The following is a 19,609-nucleotide window of genomic DNA, read 5'->3' on the forward strand; positions in this document are numbered from 1 at the left end:
GTATAGACATTTTAACAATATTTGTTCTTCTAATCCATGAGCATGGAATGTTTTTTTATTTATTTGTGTCTTCAATTTCTTTCTTTCTATTACTTTCTATAGATTTCAGTGTACAGATCTTTTACCTCTTAGGTCAGTAATTTTTTTGTGAGCCAGTAAGTAATTTATGATAAAGTCAACAGACATAATTGTGCATTCAAACATGTACCTCTAAAATTCAAAGTTTAATCTTTCTGATAACTTAAAGATGTTGGAAGTGTAAAACAGCTGATAAACAATAATCCTAAGTCATTACTCTTCTAATAATAAACAATTAGAGGGGTGCCTGGGTGGCTCAGTCGGTTAAGTGTCCGACTTCGGCCCAGGTCATGATCTCATGGTTCGTGAGTTCAAGCCCCGCGACGGGCTCTGTGCTGGCAGCTTGGAGCCTGGAGCCTGCTTCAGATTCTGTGTCTCCCTCTCTCTCTGCCCCTCCCCAGCTCATGCTCACACTCTGTTTCTGTCAAAAATAAATAAACTTAATAAAAAAATTTTTTTTAATTAAAAAAAGTTTGTGTAGTGTAGTCTTTCATTGTAATAGATGTTTTAACAAGCAAGTATGTGATATGTAAAGAAAATAATTTGTTTATACTCTACAATCATAATAGATTTCCCATAGGTAATCATATTAAAAACTAATTTGGATTAAAGAGATTTTGAAACCATTCAAAGAAAAGTATTATTCTAGTATGGGTATATGGGTATGGAGGGATAGGGACAGATATATTTTCTTTTGAGGGGAGTATGGATGGGGAGGGATATGAGGTATTTGAGAGACAATTCATAGTGGAGATTTGTCTTGTTAGGAAATACTTGTATTTATTGGAAAAAGATATGAAATAGTGAAGAGGATGCTATTATAATGTTCTGAGTAGAGATACCAAATCCTCAGTGCTACTTTGTTCCTCTTCTGTTCATGTATTCTTATAATAGTTCCACTCGTGAGGTATATAGTATATTCAGTAATTGTGATTCTTGGTCCTCATAATATCCATTATTTAAAGAAGGTGCACTTTTCTAGACCCTGCCCCTCTGGTTTATTAATCGAGCAGAAGTGTGTCAATGGATTGAGTTTTATGGTAACTGTATTCAGCTATCAACCAACCTGCTTACAGTGGCATAGCAAGTTGAAACACACCATTCTGCCATTAAGCAGATACATACCCCCTTCTCTCAAATATGCTCCCCCTGCCTCCATTCCCTAGAGAGTTGGGAAGTGGCATTATACTTCCTATTTTGACATTACATGATTAGTAGCATCCCAATAATTATATTTTCTCAGACTTCTCAAAATCAGCAAAACGTTCCAAATCTCTTGTCCTCCCAAATTCAAACATCTATGTGTCAAAATAATAAAGAAAATAAATCTTACATGCCAGGAAGGTAGAGCCATACATTTGAAGAGGGTTAGGGAAGGTCATCCAAGGTAATGTAGAAAAGCAATTTGAAAAGAGGGCAAAATATATTATCCCTGAGAATCTTTACTCTGAAGGTGTACCCTCAGAGGACTGAAGCATTGCTCAAATGCTAAGGACTAGGTTCTCATGTAAGTGATATTCAGTAGTTCCAAAAATTTGCACTTACTTGTATCTAGGGACTTTATTCCCCAAAGGATCAAAGCCACCAGGGCCTCCTATTCCAGGGCCTCCAGGATCATCCACACCACCAGCATCATCTGCCATTTGGTGTTTTCTTGGAGAGGAAGTTAGTTCACTTTTAGATGATATAAGAATCAACCTGACTTCATTTTCTATGCTAAAAATTACATATACTTCAAGTAACTGCAATATGATTTCACAATTAATAGAGTTGAGTCATGGGCACCTGAGTGGCTTAGTCAGTTAAGCACTGGACTCTTGATTTTGACTCAGGTCATGATACAAGGGTCATGGGATTGAGCCCTGTGTTAGCTGGCACTGAGTGTGGAGCCTGCTTAGGATTCTCTTTCTCTCTCTCTCTCTCTCTCTCTCTCTCTCTCTCTCTCTCTCAAAATAAATAAATAAACTGTAAACAGTAGAGTTGAGTCAGATACTCAAGGTATGGAGGACAGGTGGGGTGTAGGAAAGGCTTAGTGTTAACGAGATAAGAAAATCACTATCCATTAGATTCCCAGTAAAGATTTAACAAAACACAAAATTTCAGAATTCTAGGATTACAGAGACATTTACAATTTATCTAGTTAAATTTAACATTGGCTTTATAGATGAGGAAACAGATCCACATAGGAGAAAGAATTTACAAGACACAAGAGAGCCTGGGACTTAAATATGTCACTCCTTATGGCAATAATGGGCCTTCCTCTGTACCAGACTGCATAGCAATATATTTTGCATGTGCATTTTATAAACTAATATGGTATATTCAAACTATTATAATTGTAGGACAAAGTGTAAGTTCACAGTCTTAGATTTAACTTTATTAGAGGTAAGCAGCTGTCTAGTATATCCTTTGGGAGAAAATAATCCCAGCACTGATGATGCTCTCTTCATCATTGTCTATAAATGTACTAAATTATTTATTAACGAATATCACAGATGTCAACCAGAATGGAAAACTAATAACTTATAGTGCTTTAATTTATTTGATTTACACATATTGTCAGAGACAACCTTTATGGAGGAACATATAATAATTAAGCACTTGTCAGAATGGCTAAATGTCACTATAAAATAAACTAGCATCCAAATCTCTTGGGACAGTTTTGATATGTCACCAGTTCTCCTGGGAAGGGAGGCTTTTGAAAGCACCATATTTGCAAAATGTAGCCAATGTGGCAGGTTAATAGAATCAATAGATTTCACTTATGGAGCTAAGATTAATGACTAGGCAAAAATCCAAGCTAGTTTTGGGAAATAACAAGTAACCAAATTTTAGGAACAATATGGGTAAGAATTGATTATTTTAAAGAGGGGTCAAAATCCTAGTTTAAATACATGGCTATAAAAATCTCTTTCTTTCTCTCCTCTCTCTTCTGGTTTTCCTCTCTTCCCTTTTTCCTTTTTTTTCTTTTCCCCTTCTTTGTCTATTTTTTCTTTTTTTTTTCTCTGTTTGTTTATAAGAACTCCCAGAACTATCTAATCATTTATAGTGTGTTATGCACTCTCTGCTGTCTCTTCCTTTTTCTTACAGCCAACCCTGCTAGAGGATCATTAGTTTTACAGAAAAAAAAGCGTTTATTTGTAATATTTTTTGAATCATTTTAACATTTATATCATATTTTAGCCCGCTTGACCCACTTGAGAACTTTGCTGAAGGAGGCTCATTGGTTAATTTCCTTTAGATCTAGGGCTATTCATGAATTTTTAGATCTATTGATTCTTAGATGGAACATCTCAGAGATAAAAAGTCTGGAGCATTCCTGTGGGTAATGTCTGTCTTTATTAAGATATAACAATGATGTAATGCTGCTGTGATTCATAGTACAATTGTTTTTTGTTTAAACGCATGAGGGTTCAGTACTTTACATTTTTTTCTCTCCTCTTTACTTTTCATTATATAACTCTGTAAAAATAAATTAACAGAGGAGTTAAGAGGGAGTCTGCTTCTAGCCATGATGGAGTAACTGGCAGTTGTTACCCTCCTTCCACAAACAACTATAAAATTGGACAAAATATATGAGGCAATGGTTTTTAAACATGGGACAATAGATATGGTAGAATAGTCGTCTTTCAGAGAAGGGAGATGTATAAAGTCAATCCCAGGTTTATCTTCTTCTGTGTGAGGTAACTTTCCAAACTATGATTTAGGGAATCAAGTCCAACTGAAACCCTGCATTTCATTGAAAATAAAGAGATTAAAATAACTGAAATTGGTAGAGTTTGAAGCTACAGAAGAGGGATTTGCATGGGGGTTGCAAGGAGGACAAAATGGGTGATTTTGAAATATCCTTGACCAATGGCTGGCCTGCCTGTACACATCATTAGGCTTCATGGGACCTATCAAGGAACTCCGTGTATTCACAGTTGTGGGGCTGTGAGGTAAATGGGGATATCAAAGGTTGTGGGTTCTGAGACACATTGAAATCACAGTTCAGTCATAGTGAAATAACCTCACTGAGGAACTCAGGCTTTCAGCTGAGACTAAAAAAAGGCCATTCCTTAAAAATAAGTCCTCAATTTTAGGGGTGCCTGGGTGGCTCAGTCGGTTGAGCATACGACTTCGGCTCAGGTCATGGTCTTGCCGTTTGTGAGTTCGAGTCCCGCATTGGGCTCTGTGCTAACAAACATCTCAGAGCCTCAAGCCTGCTTCAGATTCTGTATCTCTCTCTCTCTCCCCCTCCCCTGCTCATGCTCTGCCTCTCTGTCTCTCAAAAATAAATAAATGTTAAAAAAAAAAAGTTTAAAAAAATAAGTCCTTAATTTTAGAAAAAAGTATGTTAGAAAAATGTCCTGAAAGCTAAGGATATTACTGAAACAGACCTGCCATAATGAGGAATAAATCCAAGTGTACAAGATCAAGAGGATCCATTACTAATTTATTCCCTACCAGGAAATCTAATACCTATTTAAATAAGTCAACATAATTTAAGCTCACAGCAACATATTATTTCTAACACCCAGTATATAATAAAAAAAATTAGTATACATACCAAAAATAAAGCAAAAAAAAAAAAAGTGAAGAACATTGGTCAGTAGAAACTGTTCCTATCATGATTCCAGAAGTTGTAATTAGCAGAAAGTAACTTTGCAGTACCTTTTATAAATATGTTCAAATATTTAAAAAGAAAAAGAATGTAATGATTGAAAAGGTAGGGTACATCACATTAGAAATAGAAACTATAAAATAACCAAATGGAAATTCAGAACAGTACATTATCTGAAAACTGACATCTATAATTTACTTAATATAAAATATTGAATGTTTTCCTGCTAAGACCATGATCAATAAAAGGATATTTAGGATATCTTCTAGTCCTAGCTATTCTAATAAGAAAAGTAAAAGAAAGAAAAGTCATAAAGATTGGGAAGGAAGACATAAAATTATCCTTATACCAGATGTCATGATCATTTACACAGAAAATCCTAAGGAATAGACATTAAAAGCCTACTAGAATAAGTCAACTTCAAGAAGTCAAGGGATAAAATAGTAATCAATAAAAATTAAATGTATTTCTACATTTAAAACAATTAGCATTTAAAATTGAAAAAGTCAAAGTCATTTATAACAGCATCTAAAAACATGAAATACATGATACTCCTAACAAAAGGTACACAATACCTATTCACTGAATCCACAGAAATTCTGAGAGAACTTTAATAAGACATAAATGTAGTTACATAAATGTAAAAAAAATGTATAAATGTACCATGCTCATGGAATGAAGGACTTAATATTGTTAAAAATAAGTGATTTCAAAATGAAATGCCCCAAAATTACAGTACATTTTTTTTAAGAAATTGACAAGTTCATTCTAAAATATATATGGAATTAGGGCCACCTGGGTGACCCAGTTGGTTAGGCATCTGACTCTTGATTTCAGCTCAGGTCATGATCTCATGGTTCATGGGATCAAGCCCTGTGTCAGGCTCTGTGCTGACAGCGTGGAGCCTGATTGGGATTCTCTCTCTCTCTCTCTCTCTCTCTCTCTCTGCCCTTCCCACGCTCTCCCTCTTTCTCTCAAAATAAATGAATAAACAATAAACACATATATATATATTTCTGGAATATATATATGAAAATTCATAATGTATATAAGTTCTATACTTACTATAAGGCTGCAGAAATGTAGACAGTAGTATTGACATTAGTATAGACAAATATATCAATAAAAAGTAGACTACATATATGATTAATTGATTTCTGTTAAATTGGCATGTTTAATTGCTTTTGATGTTTTAGAATTATAATAAAAATAATCATTTAGGAAAAAATTAATCTTCAGAACAAAGAAATAAAATTTAAGCTTTAGAATAAGGCCACTTTCACATGATTTTCCATTTCCCTTCTTCATAACAGTATTTTTCAAAAGTCAGTTTCTTTCCAAATCTTCAAAGGAAATAAAACATCATAAGAAGTGTCTAAGTACCCACATCAAATTCCATCTTATGGAGTTTAGATAGATATTGTAAAGTTACTGCTACTTGGAAAAATAAAGCATCCTCAATTGTGGCTCTACACATACACATTTTTTAAGCCATATATCAGCTAGAGATTCAGGTAAAGTCAAAACCCTGTGCTGGCTGATAAAGTCCATCATTAGGAGAAAAAAACTCAGTTTGAGTCACTCTCTGACATAAAACAAACTAAACTTTTCTGAGGAATAGTTCTGCACGGAAGGCAGCTTCAGGAACGAGTCTCTAACACAACATCTAAAATTTAATGTCTACTCTTGGGGCGCCTGGGTGGCTCAGTCAGTTAAGCTTACGACTCATGATCTCATAGTTGGGGTGGAGGGTGGTTTGAGTCCTGCTTCGGGCTCTGCACTGACAGTGAGGAACCTACTTGGGTCTCTCTCTCTCTTTCTCTGCCCCTACCCTGCGTGCGTGCTCTCTCTCTCTCTCTCTCTCTCTCTCTCTCTGTCTCTGTCTCAAAATAAAATAAAACTAAAAATAATGTCTACTCTCCAAAAGAAAGGAGAGAGAGCAAGCATCCTATTATACTTTCTTTTAATGTTTATTTATTTTTGAGAGAGAGAGAGACAGAGTGTAAGTGGGGGAACGGGCAGAGAGAAGCAGGCTCCAGGCTGTGAGCTGTCAGCACAGAGCCCCACGTGGGGCTTGAACTCCTGAACCAGGAGATCATGTCCTGAGCTGAAGTCGGCACTTAACCAACTGAACCACCCCAGGCACTCCAACAAGCACCTGTTATAATCATAAGCCCTATCAAACATTCATCACCACTCAGTGCCAGATACAGTCACCCAAAGTGGGCATATTTCTCCCACACTAGCAGTCTTATACCTACCACCACATGAAGTTAGCAGGCTTATAGGTGTATCTCCTGGTGCCAGCGGTTTTTTTCATATAATATAGAATACAAAGTTACTCTCTCCACACATAACTCTTTCCTTGAGTATTGAAATGAGGGAATCCCTGTCTATGATTTGTACTGATTTATTTATCTAAACTTGAAAGGAAATTCTAACTCAAAGTGACTTCTTAGAGATCATATATTTTGAATCAGAAACAGGCTTTCTTCAAGGGAAAACTGAGGGTAAAATAATAGATAACTGGAGTTAGAGTTTTCTGACCAAGTACTTTGCCAATTTGTGGACACTAAATGCAGCTGAGATGCTGGTTAATTAAATTCTAACACCTCATGGCTTTTGATAAAGTGAAGCTCTGCCTGGGGAAGCAATTATAAGAATCAGCCAAGAGCAAACCGCAGATCCTAAGATCTGGGCTATATTCACCCTGTGTGGTTGAGTGATTTCTTGTAAGTCGTCTCCACTCTGCTATGGAACCCATCCATTGACGTTTTATTTTCATTACGGTAATGTTCAGGTCTGTAATTTCCATTTCTTTCTTTTTTATAAATTCTATTTATTTTCTGAGATTTTCAGTTTTTTCATTTGTTGCAAGATAATTTTTTAAACCGAATTTTAAACCATTTCAACTATAGCTACTTCCAAACCCATATTAGGTAATTCCCACGTCTGATTCATCTTGATGTTAGTGTCTGTCAAGTGTCTTCTCTCATTCAATTGTGATTTGCTTACTGGAAATTTTGGATATTTTGAGATTCTGTATACATGAGAAATAAAAATACATATGTACAGAAGTAACTTGTACATGAAGGTTTATAGGTGCCTTATTCATATAGTCCAAAAATTAAAATCACAGAATGTTTCCCATCAGGATAGGATAATCAAACTTGGAATATTCATATAATGGAAAAATAATTAGCAATAAAGATAAGTGAATTATAGATACATCCTGCAATATGGATTCTTCTCAGAAATATCACATTGAGTTAAAGAAGGCACAGAAGAGTATATGCTGTATGATTCCATTTATATAAGGTTCAAGAACAAGATAAACTAGTATATGATAATAAAAACTAGAAACATGGTTGGCTATGGGGAGAAGAGTTGACTAAAAAGGGCATGAAGGATATTTCTGGAGTGATGAAAATGTTCTAAATTTTTATGGAGATGCCAGTCGCTTGAATGTACAGATTTGTCAAAACTCACTGACTTACACACCTAAGTTCTATGCATTTCATTGTAGGTAAATTTTCCCTCAATTAAAAAAAAAAAACTACACAAATGAATAAAAATAAATAAATAACTGATGTACTGGGAAAACAATTTTATTTTTTAAAAATTCTTATGTAAAAGAATACTTTGCAATTCATAAAAGCATTCTGTCAGGCATAAATTTCTCCTTTCCTTAGAATGGGATTCTCCCCTGGACATTAATACCAGAAATCTAACAAGCGACCAATATAGAACATGATGCTGTCTCAGTCTTCAACTCTCTGCCACTACCTCCTGTTTGCACCTACTTCTGGATTTTTCCATAACTTCTTGAGGAATCTATAAGGGGCTTCTGAGTGGCTCAGTTGGTTAAGTGTCCGACTTCGGCTCAGGTCATAATCTCACAGTTTGTGAGTTCAAGCCCTGTATCAGACTGTCTACTCTCAGCACAAAGCCTGCTTTGGATCTTCTGTCTCCCTCTCTCTCTGCCTCTGCCCCACTTGCGTGTGCTCTCTCTCTCTCAAAAATAAATAAATACTAAAAAAAAGAAATCTATAAAATGGCAGTGATGAGGAGGTCATAGTGATTGCATTATGTACTCAATGGCAATACAAGTTCATTTTGATGACTTGTAAGACATCAAATATATCAAAAGACAATGTAATAAATGAATACAACTGAATGGATAAAAATAGGCCACTAAAGACAACAGACTTCCCTAGGTTAAATGAAGTCTTTTGTGACATGCTAAAATAGTGCTGAGTAGAAAATGATACTCATGTGTAAAAGAAGAACATATCATCAGAAAGATAAAGAAGGGTGGTAGAGTTCACCTTACTTTTCCTACTGAAGTGCTGTCTCTTTCTGCCTGGGTGAACAGTGCCATCCAGAAGTAAAACAAAGAACACACTAGTTGTTGGTGCATCCGTCAGCCCCCCTCAAGGATCCCTCTGCTATTCCTGACTGATTATAGCTCTATTCTGTGGCCTAATCTTCATCACCCAAGATAGAGGTCAAGGGTAGATTTTGGACCCTCTACCTATTCACACAGTAGCTTATGCTCTGGGCTGTTACTCTCAAGCATTATCATTTATTGTTAATCATATCCAATCCATTATTTAAAGAAATAAATCGTCTCCCTGAAGAGGTAATATAGGATATTTACAATGAAAACATCATGGGCAGCATTCCACAATGCAATCACAATAATCATTTATAGTAATAAATCCTAGGTAAAGACAGTCACTATAGTAAATCCAGACATTGGAGATATTATTGCTGTCATAATTACAGAATTAAGAAATAAAGGGTGTGCTGAATTATCTGAAGAAAATCATTCTTGTGCAAATAACAACAGCTGTTCAAATTTCTAAGTTGCTAAAATCCTTAAGCCATAACTCACCAGTCTTCATATGAATATACCTTTTGTTTTGATGATTCTTTTTTCAGCATGGCTGACAATTTATTTCATTTACAATATCAGGCACACAGGTGACCACGATTGATAAAATTTATATTGCAGAGGAAGCCAAGAAGTTTTTTCATTTAACTTAAAAACAGGCCACTAAAGAAGAGATAAGGAAACAGACCTACACTTTGGTCCTCATGCTGTCTTCATAAAGAGCTTCAAAGAAAAGGGGTAACTGGATTCTTCCAGTAAACCCATCTTGCACAAATCTTGTGGGCATTCTAGGCTTACTAAACATGTTACCTGTCCTTGTGCAAAAAATATATTGTATCCCCACGAATTGTGCCAAGTTTACTGTGTACTGATAATGTACCATTTAATGTGGAAAGCTTCACCAGAGCCGAGCAGCTATATGGAGATGGGATAACCTTCATAATAGCAAATCTATTTGGTCTGAAGCTAGTCCACGTTCCAGTGATGGTTCTACTACCTCTGGACTGAGAGTTCAATCTTAGAACCAGAAAAATAAATAATGATAGAATAGTTTATTGTTGGAGTTTAATGCCCTCAGTACTCTTGATCTGTTATACAATTACTGGAGAAGGCCACTGCAATTCCATTAGTAGGAAAGCAGATTGGCGTTGAAGAAAACAAATGTTCATTCTGCATAGTTGGTTTGGAGAAGAAAAAACAACATGCTTCGCATCATCTACCAATCCTACCACAAAAGCATTTATTTTAATACCCTTACAAGTCTTTGTATAAAATTGCTAATGTTAAAGCTTTTAACATGCAGACATACACACACACACACACACAATACATAGATAAGCAAGCAAACAACTGAATAATTAAGTGCATTTGAATTTGGAAGACCTTTTTTTTTTGTTGTCACATATAAGAATTAATTCCTATTTTTATTTGTGTTTTAGCAAAAGAAAATGCTTGAGGCCTTCCCTAGAAACTACACCGACACAGACATTGTCAATGTTAGTGTGTGTATGTTGCACCTGTACCCATCTAAGACCTCCAATATGAGGAAGGCAATATAATAATGCTTTCTAGTCACCACATCATATCATCCTGATTTTAGTATCACTTTTCATTATGTTTTCTCATGTTTATGTATTATCTGTCACTTACAATAGGGCAGACACCTCTATTTTTCACTATGATACTATACTTAAAAGATTGCTGGCACATAAATACTCATTAAACATCTGTGAGAGGGAAGGGTTGACAGTGCTCAATCAGCTCTGAAAAGGAATGGCATGTGGGTGGGTGAGGAGAAAGACAGTTATCTGTAACTATGAGATAGAGAGAGCCCTTAGCCACCTATAATTTCCTAAATATAATTTATTTATATTATCATAAATAACTTGCTTTTCTTCCTTAGTAATTATGGGTTGTGCTTGGCCATCTTTGAAGATTTCTCAGTCCAGAGAGACTGCACTGATGGAGAACACGATTGTCCATTTAAGTCCTTTGTCTGTTAAAGTCCTGGGTTTACACAGAAGTCTAGTGAGATGATATTGTTTTAGGGTAAGTTCTTCTCCCTGAATTCTGTCCATACTTTTTCAAATCCAAGTTTGATTTTTCTCATCAAGTAGAACTGAGAATGAGTACCTGAAACATAGCAAATTCTTTAAGTTAATGCCAAACCTGAGTAAGCAAGGACAACCAGCTAATCTTGCTTGGCAACAATCTCCACATATGCTAATAATGGTTGTAGCATTGTGTTAAAGCACATTTCAGGAAACCAGAGGCTTTTAAGTGGATTGAATATAAGCCTAGTAAAAATAATTTAAAATCTTTTAAAAAAAATTTTTTTAACGTTTATTTATTTTTGAGACAGAGAGACAGAGCATGAACAGGGGAGGGTCAGAGAGAGTTGGAGACACAGAATCTGAAACAGGCTCCAGGCTCTGAGCTGTCGGCACAGAGCCCAACGCGGGGCTCGAACTCACGGATCACGAGATCATGACCTGAGCCGAAGTCGGCCGCTTAACTGACTGAGACACCCAGGCGCCCCTAAAATCTTTTTTTCTCTAAAAACATAATATAACAGTCAAGGTCCTCCAGAAAAACAGACCAGTATATATGTGTGTACATATATACATGCACAAGCCTATGTGTATATACATACCTATATATTTTAAGGGGTCTTTGATTATAACTTTTAATAGTTTAATTATGGCTTTTGAGTAAGGTAAAAATTTTCCCAAATTAAACATTCATACCAATACTAACATACAACCTATTTTCAGAAACCGGATCTTAAAATCAAGGTAGTCCCTGTTGATACAGCATAGAATGTGATGGGGAGAGGGAGGAAGATGTAGCTTAAATGGCCATCTCAAGCAGAAGCTTATAAGAACTAAAATTATTTAACTCTTAGAAGCATAGGAGTAAATTTTCATGACCAAAAAGGAAAACCATACCCATTAGCAGATACTCCTCATTCCTCCCTTCTCCCAGCATCTGGCAATCATGAAACTACTTTTGCCTCTATGGTTTTGTTTATCTATGCATCAGCTCATGAGCATTTGAATTGTTTCTACTTTTTGGCTATTATGAATAGTGCTGCTATGAATGTTTGTGTACAAGTTTTTATGTGGACATACATTTTCAGTTCTCTTGGGCATATACCAAGGAGTGGAATTTCTGGGTCATACGGTAACAAGTTTTAAAATTTTGCAGAACTGCTTGCTAAACTATTCTCCAAAGTGGTTGGAACATTTTACAGTGCCGCTGGCAATATATGATGGTTCCAATTTGCCATATCTCATCAATTCTTGTTATTGTATCTTTTTGAATTTATACAAATTTTTAGCCATCGTAGTGAGTGTGAAGTAACATCTCATTGTGATTTTGATTTGCATTTTTCCCAGAAAATAATGTTCATCACCTTTTCATGTGCTTAGTGGCCATTGTAGATCTTATTTGGAGAAATGTCTTGAAATACTTTGCCCATTTTTTAACTAGGTTGCCTTTTTATTGGGAATTGTAACTGTTCTTTATGTATTCTTTTTTTAAGTTATTTATTTATTTATTTAGAGAGAGAGAGAGAGAGAGCGCGCGAGCGGGAAGTGCAAAGAGGGAGAGAGAGAGAGAGAGAGAGAATCCCAATTAGGCTCTGCACTGTCAGTGTACAGCCTGATGTGAGGCTTGAATTTATGAATCGAGAGATCATGACCTGAGCTGAAACCAAGAGTCAGATGCTTAACCAACAGAGCCTCCCCAAGTGTCTTTATGTATTCTTCATATGAATCCCTTTTCAAACATATAATTTGCAAATATCTCTCTCAGTCTATGTGTTGTCTTTTCACTTTCTTGATAGTATCCTTTGAGATATGTTTTTAATTATAGTGATGCATGGGTCAATGAAGATATATCTAGAGTATTGTGCACTTGTGAGCAAGAAAGCGCCTGATGAAAAGGCTATCTAAAAAAGGCCTACTTTTACTCCTCTTCCTTTAGTCAGCCTGGTGCTGTGTATTACATATGTGTGCTAATACCTTGAAGCAATTTTTAATCCATTTTTCATCTTTTGTCAGCTCTATAAAGTTGGCCTAGTAATTGGCCACACTGTGTTTGACACTTTTTTTTTTCTTTTTCCACTTTTTTTTTTGGGGGGGGGGACAGAGAGAGACAGAGCATGAACGGGGGAGGGGCAGAGAGAGAGGGAGACACAGAATCGGAAACAGGCTCCAGGCTCTGAGCCATCAGCCCAGAGCCTGACGCGGGGCTCGAACTCACGGACCGCGAGATGGTGACCTGGCTGAAGTCAGACGCTTAACCGACTGCGCCACCCAGGCGCCCCTTGACACTTTTTATATAGCCAGCTTCTGGAAATAACATCTTACAAATCAAGAAATGAATATATTCTCAGAAGTTTCTAAACAACACCTTCATTGACTAGGATCCAAATATAAGAACTTTGCTATTTAGTTCTTCTTAAAAATTCACAAAACAGGGGTGCCTGGTTGGCTCATTTGGTTAAGTGTCAGACTCTTGTTTTCATTGTCTTGAGATAAAGCCCCGCATTGGGCTCTGTACTGGGCATGGAACCTGCTTAAGATTTTCTCTCTCCCCTCTGCTTGTGCCCTGCTCACACACGTGCACTGTCTGTTTCTCAAAAAGAAAAAAAAAATCGCAAAACATAAGCCACTCATTGGGGGATGAGGAGGAAAGGTATGGGCTCAAACCTATTTCTATATCATACTTAAATTAAGGTATTAGCATACTTCTTTGTATAGTGCTTCTAGAGTTCAACACAGTGCCTGACACATAGTAGACTCATATGAATATGTTTGTTCTAATGAATATGATTACATATACATTTGTTTGTATATACACTGTAGTGGGAAACTTGTATAGTATCCATGCCCCTTGAAAATATCATTGGGGATATTTTGGGGATGCTATATGATTTTAAAATTGATTGCAAAAATCCAATCAAAACAAAAATGAAAGCCTAAGTGTCTTTCAAGCAAAGTATACTTTTCAAGCAAAGTATAATATATCCCATAATGAAAAACTGCATAAATTAAAATAATTTTAACATCAAATCCATGTTTATTTACTTTAAAACTTATTAATGATATTTCGTGAAATCAATAAGAAAAATATGAAAATACTATAACCATTGGAAAATTTTAAAGTATTCCTAGAATGGTAAGACTTTTGCAAATATGACATAAAATTCAGAATCATTAAATTGAATACGTAAAAATTCAATGATCTGTGTAAAATATATAGTTACTCCATTGGAAAGCCCAACATAAGCACTTCAAAAGCATAAAAATTCAATGATCTGTATAAAATATATAGTTACTCCATTGGAAAGCCCAACATAAGCACTTCAAAAGCATAAATTACAAACTGGGGAAAATATTTGAAAATATTTTTGGAGACAATGGATAATTTTTCTATTATGTAAAGAACTTCATGTCAACAAGATGTAAACAACCTACAAGAGGAAGATCAAAAGATATGTTAAGTTTAAGGAGAATAATATACATATGCATTTTAAACATATGAAAATCTTTATTATATTAAGAGAAATGCAGGGGCCTCTGTGTGGCTCAGTTGGTTAAGCATCCAACTTTTGGTTTTGGCTCAGGTCATGATCTCACAGTTTGTGAGATAGAGCTCCGTGTTGGGCTCTGCACTGACAACATGTAGCCTGCTTGGAATTCTCTTTCTCTCCTTTTCTCTCTCCCTCTCTCTCTCTCTCTCTCTTTCTTTCTGCCCTTCCCAGCACTTTCTCTCTCTCTCTCTCTCTCTCTCTCTCTCTCTCTCTCTCAATAAACATTAAAAAAGAGAAATGCAAATAAGAACTACACTGAGATGCAGTTATTTTTAGTTTGGCAAAAATAAAAATGTTTAAAAACACACTCATATATCAGTGACAGGGTAGAGAAACAAATTCTCCAAAGATCATTGAAATCGTATAAATTGGTGAACATTTGTGGAAAACAATAGTATTTATAAGTATGTTAAGTATACCTGCCATTTGACCCAGCAATTCTATTTCTTTTTTTTTTAATTTTTTTAATGTTTATTTATTTTTGAGAGACCGAGACAGTGACAGAGCATAAGCAGGGGAGGGGCGGAGAGAGAGGGAGACACAGAATCTGAAGCAGGCTCCAGGCTCCGAGCTGTCAGCACACAGCTGGACGCGGGGCTCGAACTCACAAACCCTGAGATCATGACCTGAGACGAAGTCGGATACTCAACCGACTGAGCCATCCAGGCGCCCCTCAGCAATTCTCTTTCTAAAGATTTTATTTTACATATATTTTTGAGCATATAAGAAATTACATGTGTGCAATATTTTATATTTTGGCATTGATTGTAATAATAAAAGAATAGAAGCAACATAAGTATTTATTAATAGAGATCACTCAAATAAATTATAGTACATATATCCATACAGTGATAATCAGTGCAGCCATTAAAGTGATTGAAGAAGTTCTTCATAAACTGTTCTGTAAAACTCTCTAAGATATATTGTTGGTTGGGAAAAAAGTCAAGGCATAGGACAATACATATAGTATTCTGCCTCTGTATGTAAGTGTATTAGGAGAAGAATACATATATGTTTGCACGGAATATCACTGGGAGTGATATAAGATATTCATAATATTGGTTGTCTCTAAGGGAAAAGATATGTGTAGTTGAGAAAAGAGATTGGAATGTTAAACCATATGAATTCATTATATTTAATAATAAGCAAATAAAACTTAGCTACAGAAAAAGTTTACACAAGATTATGTGAACATTATGTGATTCCAATTTTTAGCAAACAAAATGAATAACAAAAATTAGCTAACTCTGTACACTGAGAGAGCCTAGAGATGATGCCAATGGCAGAGAGCATCCTCAATGCCCATATTTTGGGTTCTAAATACAATCCTCCAGTAAAAGAAACCAGTGTTGCTTGGAAAATGGCTCACTCTAGTACTGGGCCAGGGAAGATAAAAGATGAATGAAGATCATCTTGTAGTACCAGAAGTGCTCAAAAAAATGAAAGAATATGTTAAAGGAACACAGGATTCAACCTGGAAGAGCAACCACCGACCAAAACTGTACCAGTACTAATCCTTAACATTGTGAAAGTCATTAAAGCAAGGAAAGACAAATTCCTTCCCAGAGGAGACTGGCAAACATGCATTGTGGTACCTAGATTAGATCCTGGAACATAAAGTAGACATTAATGGAATATCTGGTAAAATCCAAATAAAGTCTGGAGTTCAGTTAATAGTAGTGTACCAATTTTGTCATTTCAACTGGAAAAGAGGGTTCAGAGGTTTCAACCTATATATTTCAAAAGTAATTTCTAGTCACAATTGTGCCTGGGTAGAACAGGGAAAAAGACTCTGATATTAGCCTTCTCTTCTCATTGCCTTCCTTTTCTCCACTATTTTTACCAATTCTTCCATTGTGGTATCCATAACTCATTTCTCCAGACGAGGTGATATGAGGAATAAGGACAACATTGTTCAGTGGACAGTTGAGTCTCTCTGACTGAGAAATACATGGAGGAAGGAAACACCCTAATCAAACGTAGTGAAATTTGGGCAGTTTCTTCACCATTGCTTCCTTCCCTGAAACATCTATTCATGGATAGATAGGCATGCATGTATAGATTAGCTAATGAATGAGAAAACTGGAAAATGGCCGAAGTTTACTTTTAAGAAGCAGATTACATCCATAACTATTTCTGTAGGAACTATAACAATATACTTTTAAAAAATAGATAAATAAAAACCTCAAACCAGAAAGCCAATGAGAAGTTTATATTTTAAAAAATTTCTCTTACAAGAAAATTAGTAAATCACTGAAAATTCTACATTAGGTTCATGTTACATGTAGAAAGCAATCTTCAGCACTCTCAATTTGCTATTAAAGATAAACTTAATGCAATTTTCATTTGAGGCTTAGTTATGCTATGCTTAAAATATAATACTTTCCTCAACTGTTAATATTCCATGTATGAAAAAGTAAATTAAAATACCTCAGTCTACTGACCCCCTTTATATAATTTTTTCCTTGCATTATTTTTATGTCTTTAAAAGCATAATTGCAGCCAACTTAACATGACCAAACTATACATGAAACTTTTCTAACATGTTTGCTTACCTCAAATAATTTGGTCTTATTAGTGACTATAACTGTAATGCAGCTATAAATATTTGTATGAATGGTATCTGTACTTCCAGTAAATTGGTCTCATGCACACACACAATGAGTACACTTCCATTTCTTTTTCATAAAAGTTTTCTTGAAAAGTAATTTTTTTCTCTTTATTTCTCTCAGAATTTCTACTCTAAATTTCAGTCCTGGTTGGTAAAGGTGGTAACTAACACAGATTGCTTTTTTTCTGCTCTTGAAAACAAACTTTAAAGTGGCCTCAGAAAAGAGAAGTGAGTTAATGGGTATAAGAAGCTGAGAATAAAGGAGAAAAAAAAAGTAGTCAGTCCTACGGTTGACTACTGTTAGCTGCCTGGTTGTAGTGTTGCTTCCTGAATATAAATCATTTCATAAACCATCACCATTAGATAAGGTTACTTTGTGACCCTGATGGAACAAGACAAAAATAAGAACAATATGCAACCACATTCTCTCAAAGCCAGTGTGTGTGACTAATGCTCCTTTACCAATGACAGCCCTGCTTTATCCCTCCCCTCTGCTGAATTAAAATTATTAATGTTCTCAGTAGCCACATAGCCTCCATTTTCTTTTTTTCTAAAGTTGAAGTATAGTTGACACACAATATTATATTACTTCTAGGTGTACAACATAGTGATTCAACAGTTCCATATATTAATCTATGTTCACCGTGATAAGAACAGTTAACCATCTGTCACCATACAACATTATTACAATTTATGGATTTATATTCCCCATGCTATACTTTTTATACCCATGACTTACTTGTTTTATAACTGGAAGTTTGTACCACTTAATCCCCTACATCTATTTTGACTCAACCTTCCCAGCTTTGACAACCACCATTTTGTTCTCTGTATTTGTGATTCTGTTTCTGTTTGTTTTTTGTTGTTTTTTTGTTTATTCATTTGTTTTATTTTTTAGATTCCACATACAAGTGAAATCATATGCTATTTGTCTTTCTCTTACTAATTTCACTTAGCATAATACTCTCTAGGTCTGTCCATGTTGTCGCAAATGTCAAGATCTCATTCTTTTTATGGCTTAGTAGTATTCCATTGTTCATCTTTATCCATTTACCTGTCAGTGGACACTTAGGTTGCTTCAGTATCTTGGCCATTGTAGATAATGCTGCAATAAATGTAGGGGTTCATATGTCTTTTCAAATTAGTGTTTTTGTTTCTTTTGAGTAAGTACTCAGTAGAGAAATTACTGGATTATGTAAATGTCAATTTACATCAATTTACATTTCCACCAACAGTGCAAGATGGTTCCCTTTTCTCCATATCCTCATCAACACTTTTTATTTCTTGTCTATTTGATATTAGCTATTCTGACAGGTGTCAGGTGTATTCTGACAGGTGTAAGGTGGTATCCCATTGTGGTTTGGTTTTCATTTCCCTAATAACTAGTGAAATTGAACATCTTTTCATGTGTCTGTTGGCCATCTGTATGTCTTCTTTAGAAAAGTGTCTATTCAGGTCCCCTGCCCTTTTTTTTTTTTTTTCCCTTGAGTGAGTGAGAGAGAGAAAGGCGGGGGGAGGGGCAGTGGGAGAGGGAGAGAGAGGATCTTAAGCCTAGCATGGAACCTGATATGAGGCTTGATCTCAAGATTGTGAGATCATGACCTGAATCAGATGTTTAACTGACTGAGCCACCCAGGCGCTCCCCTCTGCCCATTTTTAAACCAGATTATTTGGTGTTTGGTGTTGAGTTGTATAAGTTCTTTATGTATTTTGGATATTAACCCTTATTGGATATATCATTTGCAAGTATCTTCTCCCATTCACTGGGTTGCTTTATTGTTTTGTTGGAAGTTTCCCTCATTGTGCAAAAGTTTTTTGTTTTGGTGTGGTCTCAATAGTTTATGTTTGCTTTTGCTTCCTTTGCCTGAGGAGGCATATCTGGAAAAATGTTGATAAGCTTATGTCCAAGAGATAACTGCCAATGTTTTCTTTAAGGAGTTTTATGGTTTCAGGTTTCACATTTAGGTGTTTAATCCATTTGTGTATGGCTAATAAATAGCCTCCATTTTCTAACAATCCAATAAAAAACAGACTCCCACATCACCTAGTATAAACCCAACCCCATATAAGATGATTCTAATTCCATCTCACTGAGATTATTTTCCTCATAGGATACAGTTTTCCTTGCTGCAGCAAGTTAAGAAACCTAACATTTGTGTGACTACAGGTGTGTTCTTGGTGGTCTTTGGGCACCAGGCTTTAATAAAACAAACACAAACTATGGAAAAATTACTGGTAGATAGAAGATCTTGTTGCAGGGGCACCTGAGTGGCTCAGTCAACTAAGCGTCCAACTCTTGATTTCAGCTCAGGTCACGATCTG

Source organism: Lynx rufus, unplaced genomic scaffold (genome assembly GCF_022079265.1).
Source record: "Lynx rufus isolate CCGP_SWC_20201006 ecotype Redwood Valley unplaced genomic scaffold, mLynRuf1.p SCAF_10, whole genome shotgun sequence".
Lineage (NCBI taxonomy): Eukaryota > Metazoa > Chordata > Mammalia > Carnivora > Felidae > Lynx > Lynx rufus.